Source organism: Callorhinus ursinus, unplaced genomic scaffold, assembly GCF_003265705.2.
Source record: "Callorhinus ursinus isolate GAN/ISIS: 27379988/994484 unplaced genomic scaffold, GSC_fseal_2.0 scaffold4, whole genome shotgun sequence".
In the NCBI taxonomy this organism is placed as follows: domain Eukaryota; kingdom Metazoa; phylum Chordata; class Mammalia; order Carnivora; family Otariidae; genus Callorhinus; species Callorhinus ursinus.
Window position 1 is genome coordinate 119726848 of NW_027397066.1, and position 16114 is coordinate 119742961.

Below are 16114 nucleotides of genomic sequence, written 5' to 3' on the forward strand. Positions count from 1 at the left end.
CACCAGAGTTAAGTAAAGTGTCCCCAGAATTCAGAATGAAACTAATATATCTCCATGTCTAGGAATAACTGTGACCACTAAAGAAATCATGTATCATTAGAGATTAGGTTAAATATTAATTTCTAGCTTGCCATTCCATGAGGAAGTGTTACAGATTTATTTAACCTAGTGAACACACAGAAACCTAAGTATATCTGGCTCTCATCTAAATCACCCATTCTCAGAGTGTAGCAAGTAAATAGATCAACAAATGGCCATACCCAGTATGGGTGAGACAATGGAGAGGCATGGTCAGCCATAAACAGGGCCCACCTCTAATCCTGTGTGAAAGAGATGCTGAAATGAGAGCCCACAGGCCAAGGGTGGGATCTGCCATACTGGGGGAAAAGCTGACCCACAGCCTCTACTGCAAGGTAGATATCTTTGATGAAGGTCAGATGGAGGATACAGCAGAGACTCAAAAGGTCTTAACACTATCAAGGGCTAAAGAGAGGCCAAGTCAGCAGGAAGGGGAAATCAAAATCAGATCTTGACCAAGTGGAAAAAGAGCAAAGCAACAAGTTTACCAGGCAGAGAAATCAGCTGTGGACACCAGCAGAACACAAGGACTGAAACAAATGTGTCTCAATGGACAACAACCAACCCATACCCAAAAAGGAAAACTTACTGACCAAAAGCTAAAATGTAATGTGGACCATATCCATATATCCAGATATCTAGGCCTCTATACCCCTTTTGTACAGGACACAACCCTCACTTATTTCTATTATCTTATGTCCTCACATATCATCTAATTCAGCAAAACAAAGTTTCTTCCCAAGAGCCCACCCTCCTTAAAAAGCATAAAAGACAGAATTGAAAGAGCCTAATTATTTTAAACTTATATCCTTTCATAATACTTATATGAACATAAGATTAAACACAGGGTTTCATGGCAAAAGCACATTAAAAAATTATATTGAAGGTAATACAGAGAAAAAATAGAAGAGTTTAAACTTGACATAGATTCTTTGAAAAGATGTCTTTAGTAGAAGTATGGAAGATGAGCTAAAATATTTTTCTCTTTCTTCTTTGTTCGTTCATTTCCTTCAACAAATATTTTTGAGTGCTTACATTATACATGCTGCTATGCAGATGTTGGGGAGGAAAAGTTTTTATCTATCCTTCAAGATTCATCTAGCTAGTCAAAGAATTAAATTGACATGAAATAGATTGGCAAGAGAAAATCAAATTTAATTTCATTCATACAGGAAATCCACATAAACATGAGATGCCAAAGACAGCCAGGCAAAATGAGGTCTATATGTCATCCTGAACTCAGGAGAAGGGGGAAAAGGTCTGGGACTTCAAAGAGAAGGGAGGTAATTCATAGGAAATTGAAAAAGAGCAAATGTTTGGTAAACAGATATTTGCTGAGGCATACAGAAACAATGGGATATAGAGAGGAATTTTAACAAACACACTTTGCTAATTTCCTCCCTGTCTACCACTCCTAGTTCATATTACAATGTAGTTATCTATGGTGCTAGCTCTCTTCATGGAGCTAGTCCACTATCTACATTCTTTTAGGGCGTTAAGAGGAAGGTAAAAGTTTCTTCCTGAGTCTTTTGGGCCTTGATTGTTTTCAGCTTGAAATAATCTTCATACCAAAATGGCACATCTTGGGATAACTCTTTCTAAACCCCTACATTGATAATTACTACAAATATGATTTAGGAGAAGAGGAAATCTTCCCTTCTTCCCAAGTTTTCAGGCCTGGAGATTAGATGAATTCTTCAACAATCCATTCAACAAATATGTTTTGAGTCTTATCTAAGCACTGCACACTGTGCTAGGCAATACACAGTAACTACTGCACTGGAAATTAAAAACATAAGACATGGAACAACTTGTAGAAGAATTAGATCAAGTCAGCTGTAATAATTTAATCAAGATGACTAACAATCCATGGATTCTACAGCATCTACATCATGTAGATGATCCAAGGATATAAGGTTTTTATGACCTCTTTTATATCACTTGGATATAGAGTTGCTTTCCTGAAATAAAGATTAATTCCCCCGTTAAGTGACTGTCAAGAATCCACATGACAATTTCCTTCAAAAGTTCCTTTTAAATAAATGAAAACCCAATTTCCTCCCTTTTTTCTGATTCTTCATCCACCCAATAAATATTTATTATATGCTACTATGTGCCAGGAATCTGTACGAGATGCTTGGAATACAACCATAAACAAGACCTTCTCTCAGTTCTTGTAACACATTTTCTCCATTGACCCTCCCTATCAAATGGAACTTGAGACTGGAGTTCCATATGTCTTTAGGTAGAGAAGGTCAACCCTTCCCTATATCAAGCCCATTCACAGGGTCACCTACATCAACAATTGCTATCAACCATCTACATATCATGTTGCTCCAGCATCATGCTAAATTCAGGACTTCTCTAAGATGCTCTCAACTTCCCTGTGTCATGGAAAGGGAAGAATAGCACAAGTCCTGCTCTGGATTTCTCGACCCCACCTTGGGCTTCTGTTACCCCCACAGGACTTATACTCTAGGGGAAAGGGACAGGAAAGTGAGAAGTTTTCTCATGTGCAACTTACCCTATTTGCTCTCCTCTTTCTCTTATTCTGGGCTTCTCTGCCCAGCCCAAAGAGTTTTTATCTTCTCCCTCTGTAACATATTCTATATCCTTTCTCCTCTACAGCTTATAGTAATATTCTACCACAGCACCCCAAACTTTGATTCCTGATTATTAAAGAAAATATTTTAGAATTTGGAAAACACTCTTCTCTTTGGGGTGACTAGTTCTTGCAATTAAAAGACTTCAAAACTATTGTCTTCATATGGATTATTAAATTATTAAATTCAAAACTGATCAGTAACCTTATTATTCTCACCTGTCTTTGCCTTCTTCCTAAGCCAGTGAATGGGTAAAGAACCATAAGACAACAAGAATAAATTCAGTAAAAAGGGGGAGGAAATCTCAGTTTAAATCTCAACAGGATACTGTTGCTTATATTTCAGTAATTACTTGATAAATATCAGTTTTTCTCACCAGGCTGCAAGTGTTTTTATAACAGAGACTATGTCTGTTTTCCCCCCCTAATGCGTCCCCAGTTAATGAAGACATGGTCCTTTCCCTCACAGTGTTACAGTGTTCAGACAGACAATTAAACAAGCAATTGCAATGCAATGTGTTCTGCCCTATAACAAGAAACTATTAAGTACCTTAGGGGACCATTTGAGGGTGACTTAAACCAGACTTAGGCACCAGAGAAGGATCCCCAAAGGAAGTGATAGACAAGCTGGGACCTAAAGGGTAAAGAGAAGTTAGTCAAATAAAGGCCATTTGTGAAGGACTCTATATGCTCCAGTGTTTAGATTTATTTCTAAAGGCAATAGAAAAGCACTGAAGGATATAAAATGGGGACTGGGCCTTTTAAAGGTCACTGCGTAGGATAGAGATCGAATATAAAAGAATGTCTGGAGGTGGGAAAGGCTGTTAGGAAATGTTTTCAGCACTGCAGCCAAGTTTGTAGAATTCCAGGTGCCTGGCCAGGGTGACAGTGGGAACGGAGAGAAGTACTGAGTTAGTGTAAAGCAGGGAAGGACTGAGAGGGGTTTAGAAGATTAGCTAGATATCTGACTTGGGCAACTGAGTGGTCCTATTGACTGATATAAAAAACAGAAGTAGAAATGGTTTGGGGAAAAATCTACAAAGCCATTTGGAACAGTTTTGTATAAAAGTCCCATGCCCATTTATTCCTCAATAAACATTTTAATTGCCAGAAAGTTCATTTTTTATAAATTTCTCCTCACTAACAATAATTACTTTACCTTTCTGGGATTTAGAAAAAGTTGTAGAGCTTCCTCTCTGAGCCTGCCAAACATATTACTTAGCAGGGGAAACAAACGTTCTATAAAGGACCAGATAGCAAATAATTTCAGCTTTGTGAGACATACAGTTTCTGACACTACTTAACTATGCTACTGTAGAAAAAAGAAAAAAGAAAAAAAACACATAAAAAATATGAAAATGGATGGGTGTATGTCTTCTAATAGAACTTCATTTACAAAAACAGAGAGTGGGCAGTATTTAGTCTATGGGCTACAGTTTGCCAAACCCTGATCAGGAGCTGCGTTTCCCAACATACCCAAGCAATGTGTAATCTTTCAACATTCATAGACATAGGTTCACTTAGGAACTTTAAAAATCATTTCTTCATTTTTGAGTAGTGTCAGCTAGGACTGCTGTAACAAATTACCATAGACTGGATGTCTTAAACAATAGACATTTATTTTTCACATTTCTGGATGCTGGGTAGTCCGAGATCAAGGTGCTAGCAGATTCAATTTTTTGTGGGGACCTTCTGCCTGATTTGCACACAGCATCTTCTTGCTGTAGATTCACATGGCAGAGAACAGAAAGGAAGCAAGCTCTCTCTCGTCTCTTCTTATAAGGGCACTAGTAGTGTTATGAGAGGTTCACCCTCATGACCTAAGAACCTCCCAAATGTCTCAACTCCAAATACTATCACTTTGGAGATTGGGGTTTCAACATATAAATTTTAGGGAGATATAGCCATTCAGTCCATAACAGGGAGTATATGATAAAGAGTTCATTTCAGATCATCATATTATTAAAGATTATTACGTTGGCTTTATAAACATGGCATCATTATTAAAAATATTCATAATATACAGAACTAAATTTTTGCTTTCTCCCTATTAAGTGACATATAATTTATTTTTTATCATTTGGGCCAAGCATTATTTTTTTAAATAACAAGATAATAGAAAAAGCTTCAGTTTCCTATTTGCAGGTATGAATAATCCTTATTGCTCCTACACAAAAATGTAATTTGGATGGAAGTATCACTATATGTTTTTTTTTCCTTTTCAGATACATACATATTTGAAATACTAGAGAAAGGTTGACATGTAATATGAGAAAGTTAAGTAATGCAACTTTTGTATCTGTTGAAAATCAAATTGAGATAAAATTGGAGAATTAAAATCATCTCCCACTTGTTAACTCACAACTCTCCACCACCTGAGTAGATCACATTCTCCTGCTACATATTTTTATAATAATCTCTTTTTTGGAGGGAGGGATGACATAGGAGGTGAAAGCTGAATTTCAGCTGAGATTCTACACAAGTCGTATTACACCAATCCTCTCCTCTCAACCCTCTGTGGTTTTCCATCTCAGTTGAAGCAAAAATCAAAGTCTTTACACTGGCTTGCTTATAAATCCCCGATCTCCATTTCCACCTTCCTCCCTCTTGCTCATTCTCATTCTAGTTTCCATGCAGTAGTTCTCAAACATGCCAAACCCTTTCCTATTTCAAGGACTTTGCCCTTCACCTGCCCTCTGCTGGAGCACATTTCCCCAGATTTGCATATGGCTTAACTCCTTATTTCTTTCTTTCACATTTCTGCAGAAATGTTACCTCCTCAGTGGTACAGACTGAGGGGCATCCTATATAAATATCACCAATACTGTGACAGCACTCCAGCTGGTTTAAGGGTTAACACACTCCATGCTTGCTGACTTAAGGCCCTTAATCTATAACAAAACTAACTTACTTTCTTTGAGATTTGCAGACCACTGGCCTTGAGGAATAAAGGACTAGAACATTCCCAGGCCACAGAGGCCAGCAAGTCTGTCTGAAGCCCCCTTAGTTTTCTGATTAGCCCAACAATCATTTAGCAAAATATTTTCCTTTTCTAAGATCACAGAAATGACTTACTGACCCCTGCCCTTTGCACATGTATAGACCATGCCCTCTTTTGCAGAAAGAATAGAGTACTCCTGTACAACCCCTGGGTACCAAGGAACCAGACCTTCTTGCACAACCTCTGAGCATGGAGATAACTCTGTAGCTGATGTCATCAAGTCTGCCTGTAATCAAAAAATGTCACAGACAACTGCATACCCTTAAATGATTAAACCCCTTTCAAAATCTCTGGGCCAGGCAAAAACCTGGGAGTTGGCCTTAAAAAAAAATTTTTATTTATTTTTGAGAGAGAGAGAGAGAGAACACAAGAAAGGGGAGGAGCAGAGGGAGAGGGAGAGAGAATCTCAAGCAGACTCCACACTGAGCATGGAGCCCAACACGGGGCTGGATCCCACAACCCTGAGATAAATATCTGAGCCAAAATCAAGAGATAGATGCTTAACTGACTGAGCCACCCAGGTGCCCAATGGGCCTTTGTACAAGAGTCTGCCTTCTCCCCAGGTGGTTGGCTTCCTTACCAGTCAAAACTCTCCTCGAGTATTGGCCTTTTTAGCAATGGGCAGCTGAACTTAGATATTATTGGGTTATCCCATAATAATACCATCATTCCCTATCCCCTTTCTCTTTATTTTTCTCCATAATACTTATTACCATCTTACTTATGTATATTTGCTTATTTATTCTCTGACATGGAATGAGGGCAGGAATTTTGTTTAGTTCTCTATACCCACTTCTGAGAGCAATGGATGACAGGAAATATGTGCTTAGTAAGTTAAATATGAATAAATAGCATGTACTTTAGCTGATACTTGTATAGTTGTGTGATAATTTGATTGATATTAATAAAAACTGTAAACTCTATTAGGACAGAGTCTTTATCTTTTTTCATTCTCTTTATTCAGAGTATTCATTGAGTGCCTATATTATGTCAGCAATGTTCTAAGCACTAGACAAAGTTTTGTTTCATGGAGACTATATTATAAAAATCAACAGTTTATCTGGGGCGCCTGGGTGCCTCAGTGGGTTAAGTATCCGACTCTTGGTTTCAGCTCAGGTTCTGTCATCAAGCCTGGAATCAGGATCCTAGCTTACCTGGGAGTGTGCTTGAAAGATTCTCCCTCTCTGCCCCTCACGCCATGTGCACGTGTACGCATTTTTTCTCTTTCTCTCTCTAAATATAAATAAATAAATCTTTTTTTATCACCACTTTTTTAAATCACCTATACATATACATACAAACATAATAGTGCCTACCATTTAATACAATGTTGCAGATTATGTTTTCCAAAGAAGACACACTTTCCATCTGTTATGTGTTGAATTGTGTCCTCAGATACGTTGAAGTCCGAACCACCAGTACCTCAGAGTGTGCCCTTATTTGGAAATAGGGGCATTGTAGACATAATTCGTTAAAATGAGGCCATACTAGAGTGGGGCGGGCCCTTAATCCAACATGACAGTTGTCTTTATAAGAAAAGGAGAAAGAGACAGACAGGGAGAGAATGCCTGCCATGTGGTGACAGAGGCAGAGATTGGAATCGTACATCCACAAGCCACGGAACACCAAGGATTGCCAGCAACTCCAGAAGCTAAAAGAAAGACGTGAAATAGTTTCTTCCCTAAAGTTTCTGAGAGGGCATGACCTAGTCAACACCTTACTTTTGGATTTCTAGCCTCCAGAACCATGAGATAATAAATTTCTGTTGTTTTGAGCCATTCGGTATGTGGTACTTTGTTACAGAAGCCCTAGGAAATTAATACAGCATCCCTTATATTCTTCTTAAAAGGTGGTGTCAGCACTCATCCCATCAACTATGAGTGTCTATGTCCCCTCCTCCTGAACCTGAGTGAACTTTGATGACTGCCTTGCCCAGTATAGAGGTAGCAACACCATGTGACTTCTGAAGCTAGGTCATAAAAATGTCATTCACTTCTGCCTTGTTTTCTCAGGACCTTGTTCTTGAAATTTACCCACTATGCTGTGTGAAAGCCCAAGCAGTCCACGGAGCAGCCTATGTGGAGAGGTATCAAATCCCTGGCTCAGAGCCCTGGCTGGGCTCCCAGATAACAGCCAGCACCAATTTGCCAGCCATATGAATGAGCCATTTTGAAAGTGAATTCTCCAGCTCCCAGTGAAGCCACCCCAGCTAATATCATGTGAAATAAAGATGAACTGTTCCCACTGAGCGCTGCCAAATTACAGATTCATGAGTAGTATAAATGTTTTTGTTTTGAGCTGTTATGTTTTGGAAAAGTTTGTTACACAGCAATAGAAAACTGATGCATACCTGCTCATTAAATATTTATTGAATGAATAAATCAATGATCTCATACTTTATACTGGTAATGTGGCCTAGTAAAATGGTAGGTCCCTCAAAAGTGGTCTAATTTAAAATGAGAAGGTATTTATTTTTTATTATCTGGACAGTCAGACACCATAAATGCACACATTGGTATAAATAATAGACCAAGGTTCTGGAAGAGGCCTGAAGGGATGGAATCCAGTGTTGAGATTTACCCTGGAGAAACTTTGACACATCATCTTCTGAGATGGAGTGATGGAGGTAAGAATTTTCCCATAGACTAGCTTCTGGCTCCACACTGTTGAATCTTTGTTTCTCATCCACTGACTGTGTATTTCTGTTCCTGGCCCCACAGGACACATTCATATCACAATAAGACTTTTGGTCCCAAACCTCCATATCATAACAAAGGGCTAACTGACACAGCAGGTGGTAGGGATATTCTTAGGGATACACTATGATAGTTAGTAATTAATTATACAGAAATGACTACAAACCACATAAATATTATACACTAAAACTGAACTAATTATATTTCCTATTCTATTCTCAATTAGCTTCGTGGTATATCTGTCTTTGCCTCTCTCCATTTTCACTCCTCCCTCTTCCTTTCCCTGCCCTACCCAACACACACACACACACACACACACACACACACACACACACACACACATCTTTATTATTAGAGATTAAGTCTTTGATCTTTATTAAAATTATTAAAGGCATGAGAAAGTTTTAGTGTCAATTTTAGGGTGAGACTTCTTCAAGATAAAAACATGAGAATATTGTATCCCAATATAGGAAGGCTTAATCAGAAGCTTAATTTGGAGAAGAAATATAATTGAGAAAGGAAGATAAATTTTGGCCAACTACAGTGCTATTCAGTCTGCTGGTATTTGCTATGCAGCTAGACTAAATCAATGCCTAATGTATCATGTTCTAGAAATGTGTCATTATTAAATAATGCAATTTGCACAAAGATTGATTTTCAAGGATGATTGGGGAAGTAAAAAGACGAAAGATTAAGGATAAATGGTGAGCATTAAGAAACTGTCAATTATTAAACTTCAATACACAAAAATTTAGAAACCTTCTATTATGTGTATTGAGTAGATGAGGGGGAGAGGGTGTGTGTGTGTGTGTGTGTGTGTGTGTGTGATATTATTCTTTTGATCTTCGTTTTGCTTTTTATTACTTTTTTTATTACTTTTTTTACATGGGATATTCTAGGGGGAAAAAAGTTGACATCTTGGAAAATATGTACCTTTGTAAGATAACCTTATTAAATAGTACATAATTCCAAGCCCATAGACGTCTGAGTAACATATTTTAAGAATATTCTTATTTGTCTTAACAAATAACTTTCCAAATTCCCAAATGTCCACCCTCCATATACCACTCTCATCCTTGTAATTGCAAGTATAGTATGTGTGTAATTTAATAACACAAATAAATGCTTTTTGAGCTACCACTTCCAGCTTCTACTTACAACTTCTGGAAATTAATTTTGTTTTTCAATTCAAGTGCTCTGGGTGGTTTTGTTGTCTATATACCTAAGTCACTAGATATTTTTTAACCATACTTGGCTCTGTTAGTATAAGCTGAAATAACTTCCTCTTTTTTTCATTAAATAGTTCAGAAGCCTCCCATTGTTCCCCTCAACAATAGTTCTTTTATTAATGTTGAGAATTTTGGTCAAAATACTAACCCACATACTCTTAACCTATATACTCTTTGTCTAAATAGAATAAAACCATGTTGTTTTAAAGTTCTTGGTGTTTAAGCAGCAATGTCCGCAATAGCCAAACTGTGGAAAGAGCCAAGATGCCCTTCAACAGATGAATGGAGAAAGAAGATGTGGTCCATATATACAATGGAATATGACTCAGCCATCAGAAAGGATGAATACCCAACTTTTGCATCAACATGGATGGGACTGGAGGAGATTATGCTAAGTGAAATAAGTCAAGCAGAGAAAGTCAATTATCATATGGTTTCACTTAATTTGTGGAACATAAGCAATAGCGTGGAGGACATTAGGAGAAGGAAGGGAAAAATGAAGGGGGGGAAATCGGAGGGAGAGACGAACCATGAGAGACTATGGACTCCAAGAAAAAACTGAGGGTTTTAGAAGGGACGGGACTGGGGGATGGGTTAGCCCAGTGGTGGGTATTAAGGAGGGCATGTATTGCATGGAGCACTGGGTGTTATACGAAAACAATGAATCATGGAACACTACATCAAAAACTAATGATGTAGGAGGCGTCTGACTGGCTAAGTTATTAAGCGTCTGCCTTTGGCTCAGGTCATGATCCCAGGGTCCTGGGATCGAGCCCTGCATTGGGCTCACTGCTCCACAGGGAGTCTGCTTCTCCCTCCCCCACATCCCCTGCTTGTGTTCCTTCTCTCTCTCTGTGTGTCAAATAAATAAAATCTTTTAAAAAAAACTAATTATGTACTGTATGGTGACTAACACAACATAATAAAAAATAAAGTTCTTAGTGTTTAGCACTTTGTTTAATTTTTTTAAAATTACCTTTGAATTATTTTCAAGATATTTTTTAGAAAAATAGGATGGTTATGGATCCAGGGCAGCATATCAGAATGTAAAGACTACAGACTCTGGGATCTCACAAACATCAGTTCATTCCAGCTTTGCCACTTTATAACTTTATGTCTTGGACTGGTTATTGTTATTTAAACTGAGGTGCAATTTCCTCACTATACTTTGATTCAACACTAATATCTGTCACTGGGTTTTTGTGAAACATAAATACGGTCACATAAAATGAGCTTAACATAGTATCCAATACAAAATAGGCACTTAATACATATTAGCTATTATTACTATAATGATATGTACTATTTATTTTCTTCATTCTACCTCAGTTAACACCACAAAATGTAAATGATAGGCTTAAATAGGAAAATCGTGACTCTCTACCTTCCCTATCAATAAGCAAGTAATTCTTAGAGAATTACATATCAAATTAAATTCCTTTTTTTTTTTTTAGTGAGAAATGAGACATAGTTTGACAGGGAAAAAAAGTTATTTTAATTCAGTAAAAGCTGAAATGTACTTTGAGGATAGCTTGGTTTGTAGCTTAACCAAAAAAGGTATAAGATTCCCAGAGGAAAATATACAGCAAATAAAAGCAGAAAGAAATAATATGGACTTCTCCAAGATCTGAGCAAGTAGGACCTTAGAGAGGAAAAGAAAGGAAAAGGTGTTCAGATTATGTGATTCTGCAAAACAAGTTTCCTATGAAGACTTTCTCTACCCCACTCATTCACACAGAATTATCTATTCATTCATCTTACATTTATTAATAGAGTCTACTATGTGCCTAGTATTTTCCCAGGCATTGGGAATACACAAGTGAACAAGATAATAATAACAGTACTTTAATAGCTAACTGAAGTGATGCAATAATAGTATTTTTAAAATATCTTCCAGAGCACACACTTACTCTAGCTGTCTGATTGCCCAGGGTAGATTAGAATTTATAGTAAAATGAATGTAAAGGCAAAGACTGAGTTAATATTCAATAACTTTCAAAAATATGGTTATACATCAGAATCTTAGATTTAAAACAAGACAGCTGGCTTGGATTTTCAAAATCCTCTATTTCCCTTTTAGTATATGAAAAGCAAATCAGAGAAGGCTTGGCTTTGCCTATAGCATCCTCCAAGAGTGTAAAGATAGCCTTTCAGTTTAAGACAATCAGAATAGGTCTGAGATAGTAGGAGGAAGTTTACAGACACAAAAGAAAAACAGTTTACTCTTCTGGCTCAAAGAATCACGGGAACAGAAAATAGGACAGGCAGACATGAGCCCCCCTGTTTTCCTTTTCCAAGCTTCAACCAGCAAAGAGGCAATACTAGATAATGTGAGGAGAGTGTCTAAGAAAGGAGACCTGCAGGAGCCTAAGTAAGACCAATTAAATCAGGGAGTGCTGCTGGGTCCTGAGCAAGCCAAACAAGAAATATACATTATACCAGCCACAGCTCAGTCTTGAATGCTAGCAGGACATACTGCACCCAAGTATTCTGGCATATTACCTGAAGACTGGACGAGGCAAAGGATGACACTTGAAGATGCTAGCACTTCTCTACTTTGATAAGGATGTTTTCACCCCACCCATCTTGCTTCGCATCATCATCCCTATCCTCATAGACACTGACATTGTCTTAGGAAGAAGGCAGAGAAGAGGAAGAAGGTGTATGAAAGGCTCTGCACTTTTTTGCAAGAGGTATTAAACACTACCCAAATAGTCAGTTTTAAATTATTGAATGTGAAGTTGGATATTGGATATTAGATATTAAGTTTTCTTTCCTCCCTTCCAATTTGTTCATGAAGGTTGTATGGAAAGGGTGAATTAATTGTAGATTACATTCAGTAACTGTAATTTTTCTGTATACACATTATAATGTAGGGTGAATTTTTTACCTCAGTAAACTAACATCTATTGAGTTGTGACCATGTTTCTGATATTGTGTCTCCTCTGCCTACAAAGAAACTTCAAGATAGAATCAAGAATTTTGGAATATCGGCATCTGAAAAAAATGCAGAAAAAATCTAGTTCTTCCTAAGAGGGTTAACTGATGGGGCGCCTGGGTGGCTCAGCCATTAAGCGTCTGCCTTCAGCTTGGATCATGGTCCCAGGATCCTGGGATTGAGCCCCGCATCGGGCTCCCTCCCCTGAGGGAAGCCTGCTTCTCCCTCTCCCACTCCCCCTGCTTGTGTTCCCTCTCTGTCAAATAAAATCTTAAAAAAAAAAAAAGAGGGTTAACTGACTTGTCTATATTTATCAATGGGTCAGCGGCAGAGCCAGGACTTGGAGATCCAATAATGAAATTAAGACCCAAAGAAATGACCAAGGCAGGTAACTTCTATACATTTTAGACAAAGAGGCATAAATCCATGAGGAATTGATAGGACAAAGAAAATGTATGCTTGGGAGCTTCAGCTAGTAAGGAATTCTAAACAGAATTTGGGCTGGCATTGTAAATTAATGAAAGTAACAAGATTTGTTTATATAGACTTCTTTGGCCCTGAATTCCCTACCGTTGACAATAAAGAGGTCTATCTACATCCTGGTACAGGGAGGGTACCTGCCACTTGAGAGATTTATTTCCTGCTTTTCTGGAGACAAAGGGGCTCAGAGTATTCTTCTTGCACTGGCTATCTCTTAAGTAACTTTAAATTAAAATAATCAATATAGCAAAGTAGACCACCCTGGTTCCCTACAGAATGCAGCCATGCTGATGTCTAGATTCAGTGTTCTGAAAGCCCCAGAAGAGGACTCAGCTAAGCCACACCCAGACTCCTGACCCAGGAAATTTTGAGGTAATACATGGGTATTGTTTTAAACTACTAAGTTTGGAGGCATCTGGGTGGCTTAGTCGGTTAAGTGTCTGACTCTTGGTTTTGGCTCAAGGTTGTGGGAATGAGCCCCAAGTAGGGCTCTGCACTCAGTGGGAAGTCTGCTTGAAGATTCTCTCTCTCTGCCCCTCCACCTACTAAGGCACAATCTCTCTCTCTAAAACAAATAAATGAATCTTAATAAATAAATAAACAAAATTCTGTTTGTGGTAATTTGTTACACAGCAATAGATTACTAATACAGATATGTATCCTTATATTTCACTCAGTGTATATTAGTACCCAGATGTTATTGGTGATTTTTTCACTAGGTGTTTTGATATTTATTCATGAACGATTCCTATGATTCACAATTTAATTATATTTGTTAGTCAAACATATGCTATAAACCTATGATTGCCTGTCTCTATATAGCTTGCATACTCAACATCTGTGAAAAAGTCTTCTGTGTTACATTTTAAGACTTGCTCGAGAGGGTAATGGTGTTGTGCCTAGTAACTACAATGGAATGAAACAGGCAAAAAGGGGAATGTTATACATATATGAAATTAAAAATCACAAAATGGATCATTACGGAATGATGACTTAGGAGGTAAAGAGATCACAATCTGGTTCAAGTTTAGCTTTACTGAGGAAATATTTCAAGTTTGAATAAATCAAGTGCATCGGATTGTGGCCAGAATAAAATTACTGGGTGTAGGGGAAAAAACAAAATATTTTGTTGCCATAGCAAGCCAGGTATATTTCTATAGGTTAGAATGTGTTAGAGTAAACATATCAGCTGACAAATGCACAGTAATTTCATGTTTGTTCAACAGCTCACAGTAACATTAACTTCTGGTTATCACTAATTATTAAGAAAATTGTCTTCTAGGTGGGAATCAGAGGGAGAGATGAACCATGAGAGACTATGGACTCTGAGAAACAAACTGAGGGTTTTAGAGGGGAGGGGTGTGGGGGGATGGGTTAGCCTGGTGATGGGTATTAAAGAGGGCACGTTCTGCATGGAGCACTGGGTGTTATGCACAAACAATGAATCATGGAACACTACATCAAAAACTAATGATGTAATGTAGGGTGACAAACATAACATTATAAAATTAAATTTACAAAAAAGAAACAAAAAAATTGTCTTCTGGTTCTATCCATCCACAATACGAAAAGCAAACTGTTTCAGCATCACTTTTATGTTTTTACTTAGAAACTGCATAGAACAATCTTTAGATTAGAAAATATTTACTGAGAATAATTTGTTTCATTCAATTAACACTTAATGAGTGTTAAGGCCAGTGCTAGGTGAGAAATAAAATGATAAAAGTCACTGCGCTAAGGAATCTTGACCGTAATTGATCTCCTTTAAGATCCTTTTATGTCCTCAGCACTGTGCTAAGCCCTATTGGTAATCAGTCCTAATGATATGCCAGGTTCTTTGCCTAAAGAAATTTGACTCTGGGAAATGGAAATAAACATTCTTAATACTAGTGCTAACTTGGGTGAAGCAGATGATCTATGCCATAAAATGTCAGAGAAAGAGAAGTCACTGAGGACTAGAATAACCCCAAAAACCTCAAAGGGGGAGGGGAGAGCTCAAGTTGATCCTGAAAAGATGGTAGAGCTTAGAAAAGCTGAGGAATTTTTAAGGCATTCTGGGTAAGGAGAGCATCCTAAGAGAATGGGTGGAGGTGGGAATGGAGCTAGAATAAACTTAACATGTTTGAGGAACATGAAGAAAATGTGCCTATATAGACCAGAGGGTGTTTTCTGATCAAACAGAGAGAGTGGAAAATAAGAATGTCAGATAAAGGTACCGATCCAGGTATACATGATATGTTTTTACTCAGCATTTTCTCATTTAGAAGCTCTATCATGTTTGGAATAGATGTCATATTCAGCAGAATCTGTTGGTAATTTTAGTAATATATAGAAGCACTATAATTGTTCTCTGCATAATAATACTCTGAAAAATTTATCCTCTTCATAGCTAGTTTAACAAGTCTTCTTGTGCAGGTCTTCTGAAAAGCAGATTGTAGAAAGAGATGAGGCCCTCAAAAGACACGCTCATTTAACAATATATGCTTGTCATCCGTTTTTGTTGCTATTTTTTGTTGTTTGAGTTGGTTGGGTTAGATTTGGTGTTTGATTTTGTTTCACTAAGAACAAAAATGCCCAAGGTATGCAAGTTTGAAATATCATTGAATGACTTGAGAATTATCTTAGTAGAAGGTATGAGAGGTAGTGAAGCTCCAAGGGAATGTCAATAAGATGTCTTATAAGGTAACTTAAATACATTAAAATATTATAGGATAGTCCAAGAAATGCAGAATATCATCAAGATATAAAAAAGTTGGGGTGCCTGGGTGGCTCAGTCGTTAAGCGTCTGCCTTCAGCTCAGGTCATGGTCCCAGGGTCCTGGGATAGAGTCCCGCATCGGGCTCCCTGCTCAGCGGGAAGCCTGCTTCTCCCTCTCCCACTCCCCCTGCTATGTTCCCTCTCTCACTGTGTTTGTCTCTGTCAAATAAATAAAATCTTTAAAAAAAATAAGATAAAAAAGTTTACTGCAGCCTTGGTAGGGATACAGACTTTTCCCTTGTCAAATCAAAAGAAAGAATTTACCAAGGGTATAATTTTATCCTAAAAATAATAGGTTGTAAAACCAGAGCCATCTAAGGTGCATGGACTTGA